The sequence below is a fragment of the Vulpes vulpes genome, unplaced genomic scaffold, assembly GCF_048418805.1.
Source record: "Vulpes vulpes isolate BD-2025 unplaced genomic scaffold, VulVul3 Bu000000738, whole genome shotgun sequence".
NCBI classification, from domain to species: domain Eukaryota; kingdom Metazoa; phylum Chordata; class Mammalia; order Carnivora; family Canidae; genus Vulpes; species Vulpes vulpes.
Window position 1 is genome coordinate 521769 of NW_027325680.1, and position 13872 is coordinate 535640.

The 13872-nt window shown below is 40.3% G+C and overlaps 2 pseudogenes; both read left to right on the forward strand.

Annotated features, from left to right (window-relative positions):
- The first annotated feature begins 8735 nt into the window (after positions 1 to 8735).
- LOC140596580 (abnormal spindle-like microcephaly-associated protein homolog pseudogene) lies at positions 8736 to 11097 on the forward strand (annotated as a pseudogene).
- A 656-nt stretch (positions 11098 to 11753) lies between these two features.
- On the forward strand, positions 11754 to 12877 carry LOC140596585 (abnormal spindle-like microcephaly-associated protein homolog pseudogene; annotated as a pseudogene).
- The last annotated feature ends 995 nt before the right edge of the window (positions 12878 to 13872 follow it).

Consider the following 13872-nt stretch of genomic DNA (forward strand, 5'->3'; position numbering starts at 1 on the left):
CTGCGCTGTTGGATTTGCGCTCCCGCCCCGCAGCCCCCTCCGCGGAGCCGCATTCGAGCCCCTCCGAGCTGCTCCCGGAGCCCCGCAGCCCCCTCCGCGGAGCCGCCGCCAGAGCCCCTCCGAGCTGCTCCGGGTCCCGCCGAGCGCTGCAGCCCTTAGGGAGCTCGGCGCACTCTCCGGGGCGCGGTTCCTCTGTTACTGTCCCCGGGAGCCCGAGGGCATCCCCGCCTTTCTGGGGATCCTGCTCCAATTCCCCGGGAGGCCTTTCCCCCGGGAAGGTTGGTGCAGCTCCTGCTCCTCCGGGACGGGGCTCTCCTGTCCTGGGGACACTCGCCCCGGCCTCAGCCCGGCTCCTGTGGCTCCTCCCCCTTGGAGGCCTTTTGTGTCTTTATTTCTTTTTCCCGTCTTCCTCCTTGATAGAAGCGCGAACTCTTCTCACTGCAGTGTTCCAGCTGGTCTCTCTTTAAATCTCAGGCCGAATTCGTAGATTTTCAGGATGATTGGATGGTTTTCTAGGTAATTTGTTGAGGACAGGTGACTTGGAGACCCTGCTCTGCCGCCATCTTGCCCCTCCCCTACACTTTTCATATAAGCATTTCCCTGGATGTCATTCCTAATTTCTACCAAAGATTTGATTTTTGACGTACCGTCATATAGTACGGCACTGAAGTGGTACCAAGTAGCCTTAGAAACCTTTTTATACTTTATCATGAATTATGCCTTCATCCAGATTTATCACTGGTACGAAAATGCTCTTCTACCTTACAAAATATTTATCATGTCAATATATAACCTTAATTTGGTTAATGAAGATGAATCGTATGACAGCAAAAAAAAAAAAAAAAAAAGTTCAGTGGTTTTACAATGGCTGATATTTACACTTTCATTCTTATTCTCCTCAGATATGGAAGTATCCTCGTGATTAATAATTTGGGTAGGCTACTTGTGTTTCCATAACCATGGCTGAAATGCTTTAGAAATAAGCTAAAAAATAAATAATGAGATACTTTCTTTGAAAATATTTGAGAACAAAGTTAAGTCAATAGAATTCCTGACTGGCTATAGTAATCTTCCTAATGTAACTCAGCCTGAACTAAGAAATTCAGTAGTTGGGGAAAATTGCATGCTTCATTAGTGGTTTTCCTTAATTTGATCTTTTCATCTTCCTTTTGGAGGACACTAAGCACCAGAGTTTGAAATCTTCACCATGTGTGGCTCTTTGATCCTTCACTTATTAGTCAGTGTTTTACTTCTGAACATAATCCCCATTAATTTAGTTAAATATATATTTGAATTGTTGATATAAGTATTAAAATTATGCTAAGGATATGGATTCAAGGAAATTAAAATTAAATATAATTATCAGTAGTTAGAATAATTGAATTATTTTAACAGTAATATTGTATGTATCATTATTTGTTGTTTTATAACAAAAATGTAAAACTTAGAAGCTTATAGCAGTATACACACATCATCTTCTAGTTTCTATGGGTAAGAAATTGGGCATGGCTCAGTTGGGCCCTCTGTTTCATAGTCTTTCACAAGGCCTGAATCATGATCTGTGGTCTCATGTGAAGGGTTGAGTGGGGAAGAATACAGCACATCCATTCTCACTCAGTAGGTCTTCACAGCACGGAGTTCCTTGCCAGTATCAGACTGAGGTTTTCATATCCTCATTGGCTTTTGGCCAGTGACTTCCCTTAGTTTCTTGCCATGTTGGCCTCTTCAGTATGGCAGCTTGCTTCATCACTGTGTGCAAGCAAAGAAACAATAGATAGTCTACCAGCAATACAAGTTCACAATCTTTAGCCTACTCATGGAAATGACATCCTATCCGTGTCACCAGGTTTTTAAAAAATTAATTAATGAGAGGGAGAGCATGAGCAGGGGAAAGGGCAGAGGGAGAGGGAGAAGCAGATTCCCTGTTGAGCAGGGCTTAATCCCAGGACCTTGGATCATGACCCAAGCTGAAGGCAGATGCTTAACTGCTGAGCCACTCAGGCACCTCATGTTGCTGGTTGTTACTTAAGAGGGAAGTTATTCATAGGGAAAGAATGAATAATACTAGGGTGTGGAGCCCATCATAGAGGCCACATGCTGGTTGAAATTAATCATTTGTTACACAAACCAGGTATTGTATGAATCTTTTGTTAGACTATACTTTTTTATCCTAAAATAAGTTGCTTTGAAGAATTTGAAAATCATACACTATTTATCTTTTTTTTTATCACATCACCAGAATTTATTCTCAGCCAAATTTCTTTTTATTTCAAATTGTATCATAATTTATGACCTCCTCCCCAAACATGGTGTTAGAAATACAGACCTAGACTGTTATTAAGAACTTAATGGAAGAGGTATCACATAGAGGTCAAGGTATGATTTTATTCATAATCTCTTTCTACCAATTGCTACACATCTCTGAGACTCATTCCTTCTCTTTCAAATGGAGACTGCAGTGCCATCCTATTTGCTAGTTTTGGAGGTTTACATAAAATGATAAATTTAAAGCATTTAATATAGTACTGGTATGCATTAGGTACTACATGAGTGGGCTTTATCAGTAATATGTATATCATTACTTAAAGAATGAGAAATCCTTCCTACTGAGGAAAAACTATTACTTCACTCTTAGTAAACTTGAGTTGTTGTTTTCTTATTGGGGGTTACTTGGCTTGTTTAAAGTTGTATTTAAGTGAAAATAGAATTTAACTGACTCTTTGCTACTGAATTGGGATCTATAAAGGAGCCATGATTTATAGAAAAGCTTCCATAGATCAATCACTGTGATTAAATTAAGATTGTTAAATGTCCACATTATCCAAAGTGATGTACAGTTTCAGTGCAGTCTCTATAAAAATCCCAGTAGCATTTTTGCAAACACAAGGAAAAAATCTTGAAATTTGCGTAGGACCACAAAAGATTCTGAACAGCCAAAGCAATCTTGAGAAAGAAGACAAAAGAAGGAGGTATCACATTGCCTGATTTCAATCTTTATTACAAAACTATAGTAATCAGAACAGTATGGGACTGTCATGGAAACAAATAGAGCAATGGAACAAAATAGCCCAGAAATAAACTGACACTTAGAAAGACAACTGTCTCTGACGAAAAGTGTCAGGAATACACAATGGGCAAAGGATAGTCTCTTCAATAACAGGTGATGGGAAAACTGAATCTCTGTATGAAAAAGAATGAAATTTAACCTTGTCTTATACCCTATAAAAAGATCAATTCAAATGGATTAAAGACTTGAATTTAAAACCTGAAAATGGGGATCCCTGGGTGGCTCAATGGTTTGGTGCTTGCCTTCGGCCCATGGCATGATCCTGGAGTCCTGGGATCGAGTCCAGTGTTGGGCTCCCTGCATGGAGTCTGCTCCTCCTCTGCCTGTGTCTCTGCCTCTCTCTCTCTCTCTCTGTCTCTCTCTGTGTCTCTCATGAATAAATAAATCAAACCTTTTTTTAAAAAAAAAACCTGTAAAACTCCTAGGAGAAAACATAGGGAAGAAGTTTTTTTTTTTTTTTAAGATTTTATTTATTTATTCATGAGAGACACACAGAGAGAAACAGAGACATAGGCATAGGGAGAAGCAGGCTCCATGCAGGGAGCCCGATGTGGGACTCGATCCTGGGACTCTGGAATCATGCCCTGAGCCAAAGGCAGGCGCTCAGCCGCTGAGCCACCCAGGTGTCCCAGGAAAGAAGCTTTTTGATGTTGATTTGGCAATAACTTTTTGCATGTGACACCAAAAACACATGCAACAAAAGTAAAAATAAACATGTGGGACAGTGTCACTATCTAAAAGGTTTCTGCCCAACAAAGGAAACCATTAACGAATGAATTTTAGGCCTTTAGTTTATATGTTACATGTTTTTTAAGAAATCAATAGAAAATAATTAGAGGCAGTATTTTGACAACTAGCCAAAATTATATTACCCAGAAAAAAATTCATAGGAATTAAAGGTACAAGTAGAAATTTTTATTTTTGTAATATGTGGGGGAATAAACATTGTTAGAGACTATCACAGACATTAGTATTTTGCTCAATAAATGGTGGTTAACCGTAAATCCTTCTGAAAGCTTAATTTACCATGGAGGATAATTTCTGTTACTGTGATAGTCCTGAGGCTGTCAGTTATTGCCAAATAGCTTGTGAATGAACTGAACCTGGCATTTAGTGCAAGTTCAGAGAGTGAACATCTTTTAAAACCCACTTCATACAATGCCTGAAGTTTTGAGCATTAACTTGACTTGTTTGATAGAAATACAACTGTCTTAGTGAATGCCCCATTCACAGAACACTTTAAATCAGAAGAGTACATTGATTTACAGGCCATATAGAAAAAAATACAAATAGGAGCAGTTCTGTAAATTGAGAAAGTAAATTCCATATGTAGAGTAGAAGGCCAAGAGAATTTTATTTGAATATCTGAAACCCTTTATGAGCACATCTTATTTGGGATTGGTGTCCTTATATTAATTTACCACAGTGTTTGTAAGTACAGGCTGTGCTGTCAATTTTGAGAGAGAAGTGAATGTCATATAGATAATATTTTGCAAATACAAAAGTTATTTAATTTCTTTAATTGTTTTTATTTGGGGGGGGAGGAAGGGCCTAGGGAGAGGGAGAGAGAGGATCTTAATTAAGCACACAGTGCTCAATCTTCCGACCTGTGAGATTACAACCTCAGTTGAAATAAGAAGTCAGACGCTTAACTGACTGAGCCCACCAGGCTCCCCAATGCATTTTAATTTCTACCTGTAGACTTGTTCCATTCCACTATTTTCCCTCTGGTTGGGCCATAAGATTTATAGTTCCAGGGAAGGAGATACTAGATATCACCCGGCATGGAGAGTCAGTTTTGATTCTCGAGTTGGCTTTCTTGACCTTCTAGCATGACAGAGCCATGAATGCCATGGCATGCATAGATATAAAAGGATTTTCCATGTTTTTAATCCCCTGTGACATATTAATAACCAGGACAGACAGATTAGACTATAGAGTCTCATATCTGTGTCTAGATCAGATGAGAAGGTGGGAGCTCACAATCCTGCCTCAGTGGGTGTAGGAAAGAGGTGAGGCAAAAATAGGGGGAGTGAGCAGCCAGACATGTGGCCCTTTATCTCCTCTTCCTACCGTAAGTTCTGAAGGAGGACACATATTAGAAAAATGAAGGAGAAAGCCAGAGGCTGAGGCCTACTGAGGCTTCTTGATTTAGCAATAAGAGAAGCACTGCATGCTACCCAGAACAGTCTTGTCAAAGTAAATTGTGAGGCTTTTTTCAGAGTGCAGCCTTATTTCTAGCTCTCCCATGCCACTGTGAGATCCCCAGAGCAGGGCGCAAGTCCGAAACTGCCACCACAGAGCCCAGGAGTCTGTTGACACTCTTCCTAGACAGTTTGCTGAAGACGATGCCAAGGCCAGGCAAAAAGGGCTGGACAATCCAGGAGGCAGCAGAGATTGTTTTGTTCTGGATCCGGACCTCAAGAGGATTAAAGACACCTGTTGACTCACTTGAGTCTGCAGGGAAGCTGATTTGACCCTTCCTATGAAGACTGAGAAGACACTGTGAGGTGTCCCCAGGCTCCAGCTTCTGGAGCAAGCCCTGACAGGATGCCGAGGGAGAGCCCCAGCAGTCCTGCAGCCCTCCAGCTGCGGAACAGTCCAGAACAGGGACTGCCAGAGCATTCCAAGAGTCCATGTCCCTGTCATTGCACTCGGCTCACATACCAATCGGGCAGCACCTTGAGGAGGAGGAGGGGAAGGCCAGACCCTGAAAATTCTGAGCATTGATTCATAGGCATACAGGTAAAGACTGCATTCAGCTGTTTAAATTATTTAATCTGGCTAGAGTTACCTCATTACCATAAAATTTAATTTTCCACCAACTGATGGCTCCAGCTTGCGAAAATAAAGCTAGTTGTGGAGAAATAGGATATATATATATTCAGACTGGATAAAAAAGCAGGACCCATCTATTTGCTGTCTACAAGAGACTCATTTTAGACAGAAGGACACCTACAACCTGAAAATAAAAGGTTGGAGAACCATTTACCATTCAAATGGTCCTCAAAAGAAAGCAGGGGTAGCCATCCTTATATCAGATAAATTAAAATTTACCCCGAAGACTATAGTGAGAGATGAAGAGGGACACTATCTCATACTCAAAGGATCTATCCAACAAGAGGACTTAACAATCCTCAATATATACGCCCCGAATGTGGGAGCTGCCAAATATTTAAACCAATTAATAACCAAACTCAAGAAATACTTTGATAATAATACGCTTATACTTGGTGACTTCAATCTAGCTCTTTCTACCCTCGATAGGTCTTCTAAGCACAACATCTCCAAAGAAACGAGAGCTTTAAATGATACACTGGACCAGATGGATTTCACAGATATCTATAGAACTTTACATCCAAACTCAACTGAATACATATTCTTCTCAAGTGCATGTGGAACTTTCTCCAGAATAGACCACATCCTGGGTCACAAATCGGGTCTGAACCGATACCAAAAGATCGGGATAGTCCCCTGTATATTCTCAGACCATAATGCCTTGAAATTAGAACTTAATCACAACAATAAGTTTGGAAGGACCACAAACACGTGGAGGTTAAGGACCATCCTGCTAAAAGATGAAAAGGTCAGCCAGGAAATTAAGGAAGAATTAAAAAGATTCATGGAAAATAATGAGAATGAAGATACAACCATTCAAAATCTTTGGGATGCAGCAAAAGCAGTACTGAGGGGGAAACACATCGCAATAGAAGCATCCATTCAAAAACTGGAAAGAACTCAAATTCAAAAGCTCACCTTACACATAAAGGAACTAGAGAAAAAGCAACAAATAGACCCCACCCCCAGCAGAAGAAGACAGTTAATTAAAATTCGAGCAGAACTAAATGAAATCGAGACGAAAAGAACTGTGGAACAGATCAACAGAACCGGGAGTTGGTTCCTTTAAAGAATTAATAAGATAGATAAACCATTAGCCAACCTTATTAAAAAGAAGAGAGAGAAGACTCAAATTACTAAAATCATGAATGAGAACAGAGAGATCACTACCAACACCAAGGAAATACAAACGATTTTAAAAACATATTATGAACAGCTCTACGCCAATAAATTAGGAAATCTAGAAGAAATGGACTCATTCCTGGAAAGCCACAAACTACCAAAACTGGAGCAGGAAGAAATAGGAAACCTGAAAAGGCCAATAACCAGAGAGGAAATTGAAGCAGTCATCAAAAACCTCCCAAGACACAAGAGTCCAGGGCCAGATGGCTTCCCAGGGCAATTCTATCAAACGTTTAAAGAAGAAATCATACCTATTCTACTAAAGCTGTTTGGAAAGATAGAAAGAGATGGAGTACTTCCAAATTCATTCTATGAGGCCAGCATCACCTTAATTCCGAAACCAGACAAAGACCCCACCAAAAAGGAGAATTACAGACCAATATCCCTGATGAACATGGATGCAAAAATTCTCAACAAGATACTAGCCAATAGGATCCAACAACACATTAAGAAAATTATTCACCATGACCAAGTAGGATTTATCCCCGGGACACAAGGCTGGTTCAACACTCATAAAACCATCAATGTGATTCATCATATCAGCAAGAGAAAAACCAAGAACCATATGATACTCTCATTAGATGCAGAGAAAGCATTTGACAAAATACAGCATCCATTCCTGAACAAAACCCTTCAGAATGTCGGGACAGAGGGAACTTTCCTCGACACCTTAAAAGCCATCTACGAAAAGCCCACAGCAAATATCATTCTCAATGGGGAAGCACTTGGAGCCTTTCCCCTAAGATCAGAAACAGGACAGGGATGTCCACTCTCACCACTGCTATTCAACAGAGTACTGGAAGTCCTCGCCTCAGCAATCAGACAACAAAAAGACATTAAAGGCATTCAAATTGGCAAAGAAGAAGTCAAATTCTCCCTCTTCACTGATGACATGATACTCTATATAGAAAACCCAAAAGCCTCCACCCCAAGATTGCTAGAACTCATACAGTAATTTGGTACCGTGGCAGGATACAAAATCAATGCCCAGAAATCAGGGATCCCTGGGTGGCGCAGCGGTTTGGCGCCTGCCTTTGGCCCGGGGCATGATCCTGGAGACCCGGGATCGAATCCCACGTCGGGCTCCCGGTGCATGGAGCCTGCTTCTCCCTCTGCCTGTGTCTCTGCTTCTCTCTCTCACTGTGTGCCTATCATAAATAAATAAAATTAAAAAAAATTAAAAAAAAAAGAAATCAATGGCATTTCTATACACTAACAATGAGACTGAAGAAAGAGAAATTAAGGAGTCAATCCCATTTACAATTGCACCCAAAAGCATAAGATACCTAGGAATAAACCTAACCAAAGAGGTAAAGGATCTGTACACTAAAAACTATAGAACACTTCTGAAAGAAATTGAGGAAGACACAAAGAGATGGAAAAATATTCCATGCTCATGGATTGGCAGAATTAATATTGTAAAAATGTCAATGTTACCCAGGGCAATTTACACGTTTAATGCAATCCCTATCAAAATACCATGGACTTTCTTCAGCGAGTTAGAACAAATTATTTTAAGATTTGTGTGGAATCAGAAAAGACCCCGAATAGCCAGGGGAATTTTAAAAAAGAAAACCATAGCTGGGGGCATCACAATGCCAGATTTCAGGTTGTACTACAAAGCTGTGGTCATCAAGACAGTGTGGTACTGGCACAAAAACAGACACATAGATCAATGGAACAGAATAGAGAACCCAGAAGTGGACCCTGAAATATATGGTCATCTAATATTCGATAAAGGAGGAAAGACTATCCCCTGGAAGAAAGACAGTCTCTTCAATAAATGGTGGTGGGAAAATTGGACATCCACATGCAGAAGAATGAAACTGGACCACTCTCTTTCACCATACACAAAGATAAACTCAAAATGGATGAGAGATCTAAATGTGAGACTAGAGTCCATCAAAATCATAGAAGAGAACACAGGCAGCACACTTTTTGAACTTGGCCACAGTAACTTCTTGCAAGATACATCCACAAAGGCAAAGAGAACATTTGAAAAACATGCATTCCTCTGCGACCCTTATTCAAAGCACGTTTAGATCTTTAGTGGTGAAGAAAAGGTTCATTTCCCTCAAAAGAGCTACTGTTTTTTTTCAGAGAAAATCCCGGGCCACCATTTGTGCCAGGCATCACTTGCACCAATTCTTGAAATTAAAAAAAGCGGTCATTACAATCCAGTCATCTTACCCAAGGCTGGTGGCAAAGAAGAAGCTGCAATAGATGCACAGGGCTGCGGTTCTCATCCAGGCCACTTACAGAATGCACAGAACATATGTTACATTTCAGACCTGGAAACATGCCTCCATTTTAATTCAGCAACATTACAGAACATACAGGGCTGCAAAATTGCAAAGAGAAAATTCTGTTCGACAGAGACGTTCTGCTTTGATCATTCAGGCTGCATATAAGGGAATGAAAGCAAGACAGCTTTTAAGGGAAAAACACAGAGCTGCTATCATAATACAAAGCACATACAGAATGTATAGGCAGTATCTTTTTTACCAAGAGATCCAGTGGGCTACAAAAGTAATACAAGAAAAATATAGAGCAAATAAAAAGAAAGCTCTTCTACACAGTGCACTGAGGAATGCAGCAGCAGCCTGTACTGAAGCAGATTTCCGGGACATGATCCTAAGGAAACCGATTCAGGAACAGCATCAGGCTGCCACTATTATTCAGAAGCATTTTAAAGCCTCCAAAGTAAGGAAGCATTATCTCCACTTGAGAGCAAATGTAATTTTTGTCCAAAGACGATACAGGCACTAACTGCAGTGCGCACCCAGGCAGTCGTGTGTACACAGTCTTCATATAGAAGTTGTAAGGTGCAAGAGGACATGCAGCATAGGCACCCGGCTGCCACACGAATTCAGTCATTCTACCGAATGCACAGAGCCAAACTCGATTATCAAGCAAAGAAAACCGCCGTTGCTATAATACAGAATTATTTTAGGTCCTATATCCGAGTAAAAGTGGAAAGGGAAAATTTTTTGGCAGTTCAGAAGTCTGTGCGAATTATTCAGGCTGCTTTTAGGGGCATGAAGGTTAGAGAGAGACTGAAAACCCTCTCGGAGGTAAACCTGGTAGCCAGTGCTAAGCAGTCTGCCTTCTGCTCTTGCAGAACTGAAGCTCAGTGTGCAGCTGTTCACGGCTCAGCACTTAGGACTCAGAAGTGGCGTGGAGCTTCCCTGGTCACTTGTTCACAAGAGGCCGAGTACCCCCAGAGAGAGGCTCTGGTAGGGACTCAAAGAGCTTTCTGCGAGATGGTCACAGGGAAATTGGAAACACAGAAGTGTGCTGCCCTGCGCATTCAGTACTTCCTTCAGATGGCCGTGTGTCGGAGAAGGTTTGTCCAGCAGAAAAGAGCTGCGGTGACCCTCCAGCAGTACTTCAGGACGTGGCAAACAAGAAGGCAGTTTTTATTGTACAGGAAGGCAGCAGTCGTCTTACAAAATCACCACCGAGCCTTTTTGTCTACAAAACATCAAAGACAAGTATATTTACAAATTAGGAGCAGCATTATCATGATTCAAGCTAGAACGAGAGGATTTATACAGAAACGGAGGTTTCAGAAAATTAAAGATAGCACCATAAAAATCCAGGCTGTGTGGAGGAGCTATAAAGCCAGGAAATATTTACATCAAGTGAAAGCTGCCTGCAAGATTCAAGCCTGGTATAGGTATTGGAAAGCACGTAAAGACTATCTAGCTGTATTAAAAGCTGTTAAAATCATTCAAGGTTGCTTCTACACCAAACTGGAGAGAACACGGTTTCTGAATGTGAGAGCATCAACAATTATCATTCAGAGAAAATGGAGAGCTATACTTTCTGGAAGAATAGCTCGTGAACACTTCTTAATGATGAAAAGATATCAAGCTGCTTGTTTGATCCAAGCGAATTTTAGAAGATACAAAGCAAGGCAGGTCTTTCTCCGGCAGAAGTCTGCTGCTTTGACCATACAGAGATATATACGAGCCAGGAAGGCTGGAAAATGTCAAAGGATAAAATAAGTAGAATTTAAAAAATCTACAGTTGTTCTACAAGCACTAGTGCATGGTTGGTTAGTAAGAAAAAGAATTTTAGAACAAAGAACCAAAATCAGACTTCTTCACTTCACAGCACCTGCATATTATCACCTGTCTGCTCTTAAAATTCAAAGAGCATATAAACATCACATGTCTATGAAGAATACTAACAAGCAGGTTAATGCAGTCATCTGTATCCAGAGGTGGTTTCGAACAAGATTACAGCAAAAGAGGTTTGCTCAGAAATACCCTAGCATCCTCACAAGTCAGCATGAAGTTCCAGAATGTATGAGCCAGCAGAATAGAGCTGCATCAGTAATACAGAAAGCAGTACGCCGTTTCCTCCTCCGTAAAAAACAGGAAAAATTTAATAATGCAATCAGTAGAATTCAGGCATTATGGAGAGGATACTCTTGGAGGAAGAAAAATGATTGTACAAAAATTAAAGCTATACGACTAAGTCTTCAACTTGTTAACAGGGAGATTCGAGAAGAAAACAAACTTTACAAAAGAACTGCGCTTGCACTTCATTATCTTTTGACCTAGAAGCACCTTTCTGCTATTCTTGAGGCCTTAAAGCACCTAGAGGTAGTTACTAGATTTGTGAAGAAATCACAAATCCCCTACAAGCTATTCAAATTCGCTTGGATCAAACAAGCAGCTTGATGTCTTTTCATCATTAAGAAGTGTTCACGAGCTATTCTTCCAGAAAGTATAGCTCTCCATTTTCTCTGAATGATAATTGTTGATGCTCTCACATTCAACAAAGAACTAGATGTTCTTTGTTGCGAGAACATGGCCCAGAGTGGAGCAGTTTCTAAAATATTTGTTTTGATCCGAAGTTGTAATCGTAGCATTCCTTGTATGGAAGTCATCAGATATGCTGTACAAGTCGTGCTTAATGTCGCTAAGTATGAGAAAACTACTGCAGCAGTTTCTGATGCAGAAAACTGCATAGATACACTGCTGGACCTTTTGCAAATGTACCAAGAAAAACCTGGTGACAAAGTTGCAGACAAGTGTGGAAGCATTTTTACAAAAACCTACTGTTTGTTAGCTGTTTTATTGAAGACAACGAATAGGGCCTCTAGTGTTCCAAGTAAGTCCAAAGTTGTTGACTGTATTTATAGTCTCTACAAGCTTACAGCTCATAAACATAAAATGAATACTGAAAGAACACTTTATAAACAAAAGATGAATTCTTCTATAAGTACTCCCTTTATTCCAGAAACACCTGTAAGAACCAGAATAGTTTCAAGACTTAAACCAGATTGGGTTTTGAGAAGAGATAACATGGAAGAAATCACAAATCCCCTACAAGCTATTCAAATGGTGATGGACACACTTGGCATTCCTTACTAGTAAATAACATTTTCAGTAGGTACCGTAAAAAATACTAAAGCTAATCATGAATGTGTAAAGTGTTTTTGGCTCTCCTTGGTACAGTTTCTAAAATCTGACTCTGTATTAAAATTAAAATATATATATGTAACAATAAAAAAATGCAAAAAAAGCAAAAATGAACTATTGGGACTTCATCAAGATAAGAAGCTTTTGCACAGCAAAAGATACAGTCAACAAAACTAAAAGACAACCTACAGAATGGGAGAAGATATTTGCAAATGACGTATCAGATAAAGGGCTAGTTTCCAAAATCTATAAAGAACTTATTAAACTCAACACCAAAGAAACAAACAACCCAATCATGAAATGGGCAAAAGACATGAAGAGAAATCTCACAGAGGAAGACATGGACATGGCCAACAAGCACATGAGAAAATGCTCTGCATCACTTGCCATCAGGGAAATACAAATCAAAACCACAATGAGATACCACCTCACACCAGTGAGAATGGGGAAAATTAACAAGGCAGGAAACAACAAATGTTGGAGAGGATGCGGAGAAAAGGGAACCCTCTTACACTGTTGGTGGGAATGTGAACTGGTGCAGCCACTCTGGAAAACTGTGTGGAGGTTCCTCAAAGAGTTAAAAATAGACCTGCCCTACGACCCAGCAATTGCACTGTTGGGGATTTACCCCAAAGATTCAGATGCAATGAAACGCCAGGACACCTGCACCCCGATGTTTCTATCAGCAATGGCCACAATAGCCAAACTGTGGAAGGAGCCTCGGTGTCCATCGAAAGATGATGGATAAAGAAGATGTGGTCTATGTATACAATGGAATATTACTCAGCCATTAGAAATGACAAATACCCACCATTTGCTTCAACGTGGATGGAACTGGAGGGTATTACGCTGAGTGAAATAAGTCAATCGGAGAAGGACAAGCAGTGTATGTTCTCATTCATTTGGGGAATATAAATAATAGTGAAAGGGAATATAAAGGAAGGGAGAAGAAATGTTGGGAAATATCAGGAAGGGAGACAGAACATAAAGACTCCTAACTCGGGGAAACGAACTAGGGGTGGTGGAAGGGGGGAGGAGGGCGGGTGTTGGAGCGGAATGGGTGACGGGCACTGAGGTGGACACTTGACGGGATGAGCACTGGGTGTTTTTCTGTATGTTGGTAAATTGAACACCAATAAAAATTAATTAAAAAAAATTAAAAAAGAAAAAAAAGAAAAAAAAAGAAAAAAAAAGAAAAACTAGCATCGCACGTTGCAAAGACGACAAAGATGAACAGTAAAATTCACTCAAATAATGTCGTTCTAGGTTAAAAAAAAAATGAAAAAGCCAGGAAAAACACCATAGCCTGTGCAGAGACCTCAGGAGAAAAGTTTCATGTTTTAGAATATT